This window comes from Somniosus microcephalus, unplaced genomic scaffold (genome assembly GCF_052327205.1).
Source record: "Somniosus microcephalus isolate GS21.2 unplaced genomic scaffold, FLI_Smic_1.0 unresolved_chr2, whole genome shotgun sequence".
NCBI classification, from domain to species: Eukaryota; Metazoa; Chordata; class Chondrichthyes; order Squaliformes; family Somniosidae; genus Somniosus; species Somniosus microcephalus.
The window spans coordinates 61,666,836-61,679,028 of NW_028225180.1; the positions used below are offsets into that span (position 1 = coordinate 61,666,836).

The 12,193-nt window shown below is 51.3% G+C and overlaps 1 pseudogene; it reads left to right on the forward strand.

Annotated features, from left to right (window-relative positions):
- LOC147092718 (uncharacterized) overlaps positions 1 to 12,193 on the forward strand; it is a 46,182-nt pseudogene that overhangs the window by 4,640 nt on the left and 29,349 nt on the right.

The window sequence follows — 12,193 nt, forward strand, 5'->3', positions numbered from 1 at the left end:
TGTTGTTCTCTCTGCCTGTCTCTCTGTCTGTCTGCCTGTCTCTCTCTCTCTTCTGTCTCTCTCTCTCTCTCTGTCTCACACTTTGTCTGTCCCTTTATCTCTCTCTGTCTATGTCTCTCACTCTCTCTGCCTGTCTCTCTCTCACTCTCTCTGCCTGTCTTTCTCACACTCTGACTGTCTCCGTCTCTCTGTCACTCTCTCTCTGCCTGTGCCATTCTCTCTGTCGCTCTCTCTCTGTCTCTCACTCTCATTCTCTCTCCCTTGCTCTCCCTCTCTTACACTCTCTGCTTCTCTCTCACTGTCCCTGCCTCGCTCCCTCAAACTCTCTGCTTTTCTTTCTCACACTTGTGGTAAACCACTGTTTGTATTCCTGTTCATCCTGTTTGTATTCCACTGTGTACATGCCTGGACATGCCTCGGCTGACTCCTCCCACAGGTCCTAGTATAAAGGTGACTGCTCCCCAGCCCTTAGTATCATGGACCGGTCGACCATGCGAGGCAGACCTCCATTCTGTTGTTAATAAAAGCCTTTGGTTACTCTTCTAACTCTCAGTCTTTTATGAGTAATTGATAGCGCATCAATTTTATGAACAACATTTTTATAATGGAGAAGATCCTCACACCAGCATGCCTGGACTTAGATCATCGGGAGGCGGACTCATCCACCAAGTTTACTCACTGGCTTAAGTGTTTCGAAAAATTCCTGACAGCCTCCGAAGCAATCAAATCGGACGAGGACAAACTGGATGTCCTGACCTCCAAAGTGAACCACCGAGTGTACTCGGTCATCCAAGACGCGACCTCGTATGCGGACGCTATCAAGCTCCTCAAGGACCAGTACACGCGCCCAGTGAACGAAGTGTACGCCAGGCACCTCCTGGGGAGTCATAAACAACAACCTGGGGAATCGACCGTGGAATACCTTCAGGCACTGTCTGTGCTTGGCCGGGCCTGTGGTTGTAAGGATGTAAAGGCCGCCGTGTACACAGAGGAAATTATCCGGGACGCTTTTGTAGCGGGCCACAGATCCAATTACACCCGACAGCGACTGTTGGAGCAGAGTAACCTCGACCTCAACAAGGCCTCTGAACTCGCACTATCATTGGATGCAGCCTACCAGGGCATGGATGCCTACTCCTCTGCACCGTGGACGCCGCGGGGAATGACAGCCTGGGACACGGTAGGACCGCCTCATAGCGCCGCGCCACCCCAGCCACACCCCAACAACGGCCCAACTACCGCAGCAGTGTCCCAAGGCCAGACAGCAGTGCCCCAAGGCCAGAAATGCTACTTCTGTGGCCAGGCAAAACACCCCAGAGCGCGCTGCCCGGCGAAAAACGCGATCTGCTTGGGCTGCGGGAAGATGGGACACTACGCTAGCGTCTGCAGGGCCAAAGCCACCCCGAATCCCAGCAGCGCCGTGTGTGGGCCATGCGGGCCGCCATCTTGGACCTCCCCGGCCATGTGCGAATCACCGGTACAGCAGCCATTTTGGACGCCTCCAGCCACATGGGGATCATGGACGACAGCCGGGACGCAGCAGGCCCCCGACACCGCCTCATCTGATACCCGCAGTGACACACCGACCCCTACGCTGGCATCCGTTACACTGGACCAAGCGAGACCGCACCAACTGGCCAGTTCCACAATGGACATTAAGGTAAATGGTCACGATACAATCTGCCTTTTTGACTCTGGGAGCACGGAGAGCTTCATCCACCCCGACACGGTGCGGCGTTGCTCTCTCCCAGTCCTGCCTGCGCAACAGCGGATTTCTATGGCCTCCGAGTCCCAGTCGGCGGACATCGGCGGCTACTGCGTGGTGACACTCGTAGTAGACGGGACCGTGTACGATCATTTTAAACTTCTGGTCCTGCCTGACCTCTGCGCTGCCGTCCTGCTGGGGTTAGATTTTCAGTGCCACCTTAAAAGTGTTACGATGGCGTACGGTGGACCCCTACCCCCACTCACAGTCCGCAGCCAGCAGCTTCCAAACTGCCTGCCGTGCACCAGGTGCAACCTCTCCACACTCAGAGTCACCCCCCCCAACTGTTTGCTAACGTCACCCCCGACTGTAAGCCCATCGCCACAAAGGGCAGGCGATACAGTGCCGGGGACAGGGTTTTCATTAAAACCGAAGTGGAGCGGCTCCTGAAAGAAGGGATTATTGAGGGCAGCACCAGCCCCTGGCGAACCCAGGTTGTGGTCGTTAAGACCGGCGAGAAGCAGCGCCTGGTCATCGACTACAGCCAGACAATAAATCGCTACACCCTGCTGGACGCCTACCCACTCCCCCGTATAGCTGATATGGTCAACCAGATCGCGCAGTACCGCGTCTTCTCGACCATTGACCTGAAATCAGCGTACCACCAGCTCCCCACCCGCCCTGAGGACCGCCAGTACACTGCCTTTGAGGCAAACGGCCGCCTCTATCACTTCCTTAGGGTTCCCTTTGGCGTCACCAACGGGGTCTCCGTCTTCCAAAGGGAGATGGACCGGATGGTCGATCAAAATGCGTTGCAGGCCACTTTCCCATATCTGGACAATGTGACCATCTGCGGCCGTGACTTGCAGGACCATGACGCAAACCTCGAAAAATTCCTCCGCACCGCCCAACTCCTAAACCTGACATATAACAAGGAGAAGTGCATATTCCGCACAAACCGCCTCGCCATCCTTGGCTGTGTTGTGGAACACGGAGTCATCGGCCCCGACCCCGACCGGATGCGTCCCCTTATGGAACTTCCACTGCCCCACTGCCTCATGGCCCTGAAGAGGTGCCTAGGGTTTTTCTCCTATTACGCCCAGTGGGTCCCCTACTATGCGGACAAGGCCCGTCCGCTGATCAAGTCCACCTCTTTTCCCTTGACGGCAGAGGCCCGCTTAGCCTTCCATCGTATCAAGGAGGACATTGCCAAAGCCACCATGCACGCAGTGGACGAATCCATCCCCTTCCAGGTTGAAAGCGACGCGTCTGACTTTGCCCTGGCCGCTACCCTCAATCAGGCGGGGAGACCCGTGGCCTCCTTTTCACGAACCCTCCAAGGCCCGGAGAACAGACACTCCGCTGTTGAGAAGGAGGCCCAGGCGATTGTGGAGGCTGTGCGTCATTGGAGGCACTACCTGGCCGGAAAACGATTTACCCTGCTCACTGACCAGCGTTCAGTTGCTTTTATGTTTAACAACAAGCAGAGGGCAAAATCAAAAATGACAAGATCTTGAGGTGGAGAATCGAACTTTCCACCTACAACTGCGAGATCTTGTACCGGCCCGGGAAGCTAAAGGAACCCCCGGATGCGCTATCTCGTGGCACCTGCGCCAGCGCGCAGATCGATAGACTGCGGGCCCTCCACAATGACCTCTGCCACCCGGGGGTCACCAGGTTCTTCCACTTCATCAAGGCCCGCAACCTGCCTTACTCTATTGAGGAGGTCAGGACCATGACCAGGAACTGCCAAGTCTGCGCTGAGTGCAAACCGCACTTTTATAGACCAGACAGGGCCCACCTGATAAAAGCCACTCGCCCCTTCGAGCGCCTGAGCGTCGATTTTAAAGGGCCTCTCCCCTCCTCCGACCGCAATGTGTACTTCCTCAATAATATTGATGAGTACTCCCGTTTCCCGTTCGCCTTCCCCTGCCCGGACATGACCAGTGCCACGGTCATTAAATGACTGAACAACCTCTTCACCCGGTTCGGCTTCCCCAGCTATATCCATAGCGACCGGGGCTCATCGTTTATGAGCGACGAACTCCGTCAGTACCTGCTAACTAGGGATATTGCCACAAGCAGGACCACCAGTTACAACCCCCGGGGGAACGGACAGGTGGAAAGAGAAAATGCGACAGTTTGGAAGGCCGTCCTGCTAGCCTTAAAGTCTAGGGGCCTTCCAACCTCCCGCTGGCAGGATGTGCTCCCCGATGCGCTCCACTCTATTCGGTCACTGCTCTGCACTGCCACTAACGCCACCCCTCATGAGAAAATGTTTGTCTTCCCAAGGATGCCCACATCGGGGACATCGCTACCGCCATGGCTGACGTCCCCAGGGCCGGTCCTACTGAGAAGACACGTGAGGACCCATTAAACGGACCCCCTGGTCGAGAGGGTCGACCTCCTCCACGCCAACCCCCAGTATGCTTACATCGCATACCCGGACGGGCGGGAGGACACAGTCTCCATAAGACACCTTGCACCCTCGGGGGCCGCAGTAACCCACTACCCACTACCACCCCCCCCACGATCCGATATCCAGCCCCAGCAGACGGCAGGCCTGGGCCCCGCGACCCGCTCGACATCTACGAGGACGACACGCCTGTGCCACAGCCTACGCTGGACTCGACGCCGGAAACTTCACTACCCCTGCCGTCGCCACGCAGATCACAGCGGCAGACAAGACCTCCGGAGAGACTCCAATGCACTAACTTTTAATACACTTCACCCCGCCGGACTCAATTTTAAACAAGGGGTGAATGTGGTAAACCACTGTTTGTATTCCTGTTTGTCCTGTTTGTATTCCACTGTGTACATGCCTGGACATGCCTCGGCTGACTCCTCCCACAGGTCCTAGTATAAAGGTGACTGCTCCCCAGCCCTTAGTATCATGGACCGGTCGACCACGCGAGGCAGACCTCCATTCTGCTGTTAATAAAAGCCTTTGGTTACTCTTCTAACTCTCAGTCTTTTATGAGTAATTGATAGCGCATCAACACTCTCTGCCTGTCTCTCTCTCACTCTCCCTGGCTATCTCTCTCTGTCACTCTGCCTGTCTCCGTGCATCTCTATCTGCCTGTTTCTCTTCCTTTCTGCCTGTCTGCGACTCTTCCTGTCTGACTCTCTGCCTGCCTGTCTGTCATTCTCTCTGCCTGCCACTCTGTCTGTCTGTAATCTGTCTGTCTGTCTATCTGTCTGTCTTTTTCTCTCTCTCTGTTTCTCTCTCTCTCTCTCTCTCTCTCTCAGTCTCGCTCACTCACTTTCGGTCCCTCAATCTCTCTGTCTCTCTCTCTTTTTGGCTCGCTCTCTGTCTGTCTCTCTCTTTCTCTGTCACTATCTCTCTCTTTCTGTCACTATCTCTCTCTCTCTGTCTCCCGCTCTGTCTGTCCATCTCACTCACTGTCTGTATGTCTCTCCCATCAAACACTCCCAGGGCAGGTACAGCACGAGTTCGATAGAGATGTATATTTCTCCCTGACAATGTCTCGCTCTCTCTGTCTCTCTGCGTGACTTTGTCTGTCTCTCTCTTCCTTTTGCTCTGCATATCTCGCTGCCTCTGTGTCTGCCTGTCTCTCAGCCTCTCTGTCCACCTGTCTCTCTTCCTCCCTGTCTATCTGCCAGTCTGCCTGCAAACCAACTCTGTCTGTCAGCCTCTCTGCTTCTCTCTTTCTCTGTCTCTCTCCCTCTTTGCTTCTCTCTCTCTGTCTCTCTCTCGCTCTCGCTGTCTCTCTCTCTTGCTGTCCCTCTCTCTCCCGCTGTCTGCCTCTCTCTCTCTCTCTGTCTCTCTCTTTCTCTCCCTTTCTCCCTCTCTGTATGTCTCCCTCTACCTGTCTCCCTCTCTGTCTGCCTGTCCCTCATACCCTCTGTCTGCCTGTCTCTCAGCCTCTCTCTACCGCTCTGTCTGTATGTCTCTATTCCTCTCTACCTGTCTGCCTGTCTGCCTATTTTGCCTGTCAGCCTGCCTGCCTGTCTCTCTCTCTGCCTCTCTCTCTCACTGTCTTCCTCTCTCTGTCTGTCTCTCTCTCTCTCTGTCCCTCTGTCTGTTTGTCTCGCTGTCTCTCTCTCTCTCTGTTTCTCTCGATTTCTGTCTCTCTCTCTTTGTCACTCTGTCTGTCTGTCTTTCACTCTCTCAGCCTGCCTCTCTCTGCCTATCTTTCTCACACTCTCTGCCAGATTCTCTCTCACTCGCCCTATCTGTATCTCTCTGTCAATATCTGTTTTTGTCTCTCTCTATCTCTCTCCCTCTGTCTGTCTGCCTGTCTCTCAGCCTCTCTATATGCCTGTCTCTCTACCATTCTGTCTGCCTCTCTGCATGTCCACCTCTCCATCTGTCTGTCTGTCGTTCTCTCTGCCTGTCACTCTGTCTGTCTGTCTGCCTGTCTCCCCCTCTCTTTCTCTCTCTCTCTCTCTGTCTGTCTCTCTCTGTCTGTCTCTCTCGTTCACTCTCTCTGTCTCTATTTCTCTCTGTATGTCTCTGTCTCTGTCTCTCCCTCTCTGTCTGTCTCGCACTCTCCCTTCCTGCCTCTCTCTCACTCCCTCTGCCTCTCTTTCTCACACTCAATTTGTCTCTGTCTCTCTGTCGCTCTCGCTCTGTCTGTCTCTCACTGCCTCTCTCTCTCTCTCTGTCTCTCTCTCCTTCTCTCACTTTAATTCTCTCTCCCTCTTTCTCTCCCTCTCCTTCTCTCTCTGACTGTTTCTCACTCGCTCTACCTGCTCCTCTCTCAATCTCTCTGCCTGTCTTTCTCAGACTCTCAGCCCGTCTCTCTCTCACTCTCTCCGTCTGCCTCTCTCTGTTGTAGAAATTAATGGGGATGGGGTTATAACTGGGGTTATAGTCTCTGGCCAGTCAGAAGTATCTGAGCTGCTCCAGAGCCCCGTGCAGTTTCGAATCGCTCCCCTTTTCTCGGTTCTGACCGCCGGACTTATTCAGTAACGATGTAGACAAAACGAGACTCGTGGTTTGGTGCAAAGAAGACCAGTATTTATTGAAATAAAAGGAAAAAAATTGAAAATAATCAATACAGCACACCTATGCTTAATACAGCAATATTTTGCTTAATACAACACTCTTTTACTTAACACAGCACTTTTATCTAGCGCGGCACACTTTTACTTAATACAGTACACTTTTGCTTACTAAAGCACTCTTTTGTGTAGTACAACACTCTTTTACTTGATACAGCACTTTTACCTAGTGCAGCACACTTTTGCTTAATACAGCAGACTTTTCTTAGTACAGCATTTTACTTAACAGGGGAGAGGAAACGGACACATCGAGGGACAATTGACAAAAATTACAATTTTAACAAAATTCCCTTTAATCCCCACCCCTAATACCTATCTAAGTTGCGTTGTAATGGGACAGAAAATCTATGCTCACCAGTGAAACACCTGCTCCGTGCCCTTGTGGTCTGTATTCTTCACCGCCCCGAAGTAGAGATACCTGAGTATTTAAAAGTAACTGCTGGTATTCCACTTCTTTTGGGCGGGCTGGCTGTGTTGTTCTTCTGTGGGCAGAGCATGGAGGCGAGGCGACAGAGAGAGAGAAAATGGCTTCCCGAGAGGCTATTTTATACCCATTGGGAGCCATAATCTTCATACTCAAATCCGGATGTATCTGGGCTATATAAAAGGGAATCAATCTGTCCCCATTGACTGTGATGGGTTTAAATGTATTACCCCATTCATTGACTGGTTTGAATAAAGCTGTCAAATTTTGAAAAAACATGTCTGTTTCCTTAAGTGCTGAGAAAACAGCCCTTGGATATTAGTGTTAACAAATTCATTGTACTGCGGTCAGTCCAACCGCAATGGATTGACAGCTTTAAGTACTTAAGCTTTTGTGTCAACATTGTAGAGAGTTCGTGTAAACAAACATCCATTGTCCTGCGTTGGAACTTCCTAAACTGCAGTTGATTGACAGTTTAAATCCCTCATTACTTCAGAGGCTGTATTTTTTTCAAATCCCTTATCAGCCATCTTTGATTATCCTTCCACATACACACAGGCTGTGTTGCATCTATTGCCACGAGGCCGGACAGCCATCTTTGATTTTCCTTTTCACATACACACAGGCTGCCTTGTGTCTTCTGCCACAAAGCTGGACAGCCATCTTTGATTTTCCTTTTCTCATACACACAGGCTGCCTTTTTTTTCTTCTTCTGCCACGAGGCCTGACAGCCATTTTTTTGATGCCCTGGATTTTTAAGGTATATTCTACCCAGGTTTTCTTTAATCAACAATATAATCTTCGGTGCTGTAGAAATTTTGGAAATTCTTGCAAAACATTACAGTCCCCCATCGGATACTAAAACTTACTTGAAGTATCCTGTCCAAAGGTGAGCAATAATATCTGACCCCCCACAAACAACCTTCACTTATTCTTATCTATATCTATCTTTGATCCACCGACACCTCCATCTCCCCTACCCAGAGAGAATCGCAGTACACGGTAGGCATCGATCGACAGAAAAACATGATTAGTACAATAATTCAAACATGGTGGGGGCAATTGCCCCTACACCACTTGTGACATAGTTTTAAAACGATACAACGTCTTTATTGGGATTAACACCAAGACAAAACATATGTGTCAAAAAAACAAATGGAAGAAAACGAGCTTCCCTTTTCCCTTTTTTATATAATGCAATAGCCTGACACTTTAATAAATGGCACCATTCTACAGCCATAAATATATTTCAAATTTTACAATCTGCAAACACAGCAATCCATAGGCATATGCAATTTGTTCAATTAACTCTAAACAAGTAGTACAATCTTACAGTTATGAACTAAATTCACACATTATTTCCTTTGGGGTTCGGACCAATACATAATACAAAATATAAAATAATTAACAAACTTTTTGTAAACTCTTCATCTTAATCGGGATCCCCAATAACAGTTTAAATGCTGTGGGCATCTGCCTCCTGCAGACACCTCCCATCGTGGGCTAGGGCTGCTCCTTTCCTCGAGCAAACAAAGACACAATGGTCCTCTGTGCCTTCCGGAACTCTGCAAAAGACTTTAAAAAGAAAACATGTAGCCAGGTCCCCTGGCTCGGGGGAGTGTGATCAGGTCCCGTGACCTTGGCTCACATAATACAACTTCTGGAGTGGTACCATACTTAAAACTTACACTCTAATAATTAACACTACCGAACTGCAATATAAAATTTTAAATCATCACGTTCTACCTTAATCCTTTATACACATTACTTGAAAAAAGCTATATACAAGTGTCACCCGTCACCGGGCGGCCAGCCTAATCCCTGTATGGGATGTCACAGGCTGCTCCCTGCGGCGTGGCTGGATTGATCCCAACTTCAACTCCCTCGCAGCTTATGGCTGCTGGTTGGGGCTTCTGTCTTTTGGCTGCTCCCTGACTCGGGGGACGGCCCTATTCCACTGGAAAGCTGGTAACCATACTTTCTTGGGCAGAGTTACCCGAAGAGAACTCCTAGTGAGTGTCGCTGGTGGGGCTACCCCGGCGAGCGGACCCTTAGCTCGGGTTACACTCCTTGCTGGCTGGGGACCTCATCCTTCGGGTCACTTCCTTCCCAAACCTGGGCTGGGGACAGGCAATCCCTTGCCACCAGCTGCCGGTGGCTGAGAGCCTTCCCCTTCAGGTCTAAAACTTTGTTCAGACTCCTCCCCGGAGTCCCACATGAGAGGGGGAATCACTCGGGCCAAGTGCTGGGGAACTTCTCTTCTCCCGCACACGACTGCACCTGCGTGTGCCCTCTGTGTGTGCATACACGCTGCAGGCTGAGGATTTCTAATCTCAGGTACAATCTCAGCTGCCTGATTCCCTGCCTCCGGCTCAAACAACCTGCATTGTTTAATGTAACTGGCAACCTGCCAGTAACTCTGTTCTAACTCCTTTTCCCTCACCAGGGCAGCCTTAAAGTCAGAATCTTGGGCTTGGATCCGCTTTTGGTCCGGGGCCTAAACTATCCCCGGTGTGCCTCCCCTGTCCCGCATTTTTGCTGCCGGACCTGCTCTACAGGGGTCGCAGACCTCTCCTTCCCTGTCCCCCTCCTTGAACAGCTTACACTGGTCATGAATGACACCTCCCCTAACACAAGCCACAGCGCCTGCCTGTGTAGCCTGTGAGCTTGTACCCACTGCGGGCTGAGGACTTCTGTCCTCAGGTTCACTCCCTGCTGCCCGTTTCCCTGTGGGTCCCATTCAGCTAAATGGAACCTTGTTAGACCGAGGTGAATTGGTAAGGTCTTCCGAGTGGACCACCGTGCTGGAAGCTCCAATGTCCACTTAATATCTCCCCTGCACCGTTTCAACTCCATCTTAACATAGCGCCTGCTCCCCTCAGCAATTTCGCGGGGACACAGGTCAACAGGCTGCGCTGGCTCTAGTAATTGCGGGGAGTGGGATGGGGCAGGCTGGGTCAAAGCAGCGTTTGTGGCTGCTACTCTCCCCTAGCCAGTCAGAAGGGACCATAGGGACTGTAAAAATGACTCGATCGCAGCGTGAGGGATATCTGGCCCTGCCTTTTGTGCTGGGGCTGTGGGATCCTTTCCCTGGTTATCCTTCCAGGGATTCTTACAGTCTTTTCTCCAGTGTCCATCTTTCCTGCACCCATAACAATTTAATCTAGCCTGGGAGGGACGGACCCCCTCCTGGTGCCACTCTTTCTTACTCTGGCTCCCAGGTTTATCCTCAAGGACCTTTTCCTTGGGTTGGGGCATCTAGATACACCTTAGGTTCCTAAAGGCTACTGTGAGCTGGCGGATCACCGCTTCTTCGGTGGTCTGGTGGTTTCGGGGGTCAAACCAAGCAGCGACCTGGGCTTGGATCTGGGGTAGGCTGTTTCTCATAAGACAATGGAGCCAGTGCGTCAACTGGACTGGGTCCAGTGCTGCCCACCGTGGCATTCCTGGGCATGCGCTCCGGTAGTCTGGCCACACCCTGTCTGCGAACGCCTGCCGGGACTCCCCTGGGAGCTGCACCGTTCTTTCTACCCTGGCGAACGGACTACCATCATTAATCCCATGGCCTCCAATATCTCATTCTTGAGACCCTTTTAATCCCTTTGCCCCCTTTTGCACTCACCAGATAGGGCCTGAAGAGATCACCTGCCAGAGAAAACAGCAGCATTTTTGCTTGCTCTGCATCATCGCAGTCATTTACACAAGCTGCCTGCTCTAACTCCCTGAAGTGTAGAGAGGGGTCTCCCTTTTTAGTGAGCTTGGTGATGTGGCTAACCATGTCCCTGAGCTGGTGGGTGCCATACGGCACCACAAACTGATTCTGGATGGCCCCTGGTTCATCTTCATCAACGGGCGGACCGTACCTCCATTGTCGGAGGGGGTACACTGGTCCTGGTCCCGGCCTATCTAGCGGAGCCTGCTGTGCTTCCTAAACCACCTCACCCTCCACCCCACTTTGCTGCCAGAGCTCATGAAAGCTTGGAGCCGTGGATGGCAGTCGTGGGACCTCTGATTCCCTGACAATCATTTTCCTGGGTGTTGCCTGTGTGATGGTTTTATTTGGGTTGCCAGTAAAATCCGGCGTACATGCCTTCGGGCTGATCAGACATATCATCCCCTTTGCCCTCTTTAAATCCATATTCAAGCTTTCTACCTCTTTCCTACAGGGACCATGATCTGCTTCCTCAATCCCTTGCTCGCAGGCCAGCTTACATGCTGCCTTTACCTCCCTAAACTTTTCCTCCTGCTCTTTTATTTCTTTTATGAGGCGGGCATTCTCCTCCCACACGCTCATCTCATTGCTCTTGGCCTCTGCCACTAGGCACTTCAGCTATTCTGACTCGTGCCTCGTGTGGCATTTGACCTCACTAAACTGGACTACCAGGCGCTCTATCTTGGCCTGGTCTTCTTCAACCTCCCTTTCCATATCCCAACTCCCTGCTCTAGATTCCCTAAGCCTGCGGGTAACTTCCCCAAGCCTTTGGGCACCTAACCACAAACAGGCCAGTGGGATAAAAAGAAACCCAATAGCTGCTGCACTCCCTAGACCCAAACCTCCATCTGCTACATCGCATACCATTGCCGACAGTCCTGCCGTCGTCGCCATTTTGTAGACATTAACAGGGATGGAGTTATAACTGGGGTTATAGTCTCTGGCCAGTCAGAAGTATCTGAGCTGCTCCAGAGCCCCGTGCAGTTTCAAAACACTCCCCTTTTCTTGGTTCTGACCGCCGGACTTATTCAGTAGCGATGTTGACAAAACGAGACTCGTGGTTGGGTGCAAAGAAGACCAGTATTTATTGAAATAACAGGAAATAAATTGAAAATAATCAATACAGCACACCTATGCTTAATACACCACTATTCTGCTTAATACAACTCTCTTTTACTTAATACAGCACTGTAATGAAATCTGCTTGTCTTGCCTGTATTCGTTTTGCAATCATGTATATTACCCTCCCCCACACGGTGTATAGTTTCACTTCCTCTTCCCTGACTAACCTGGAAGGTTCCAGGTCTTGGCTCTTGGCTCCGCC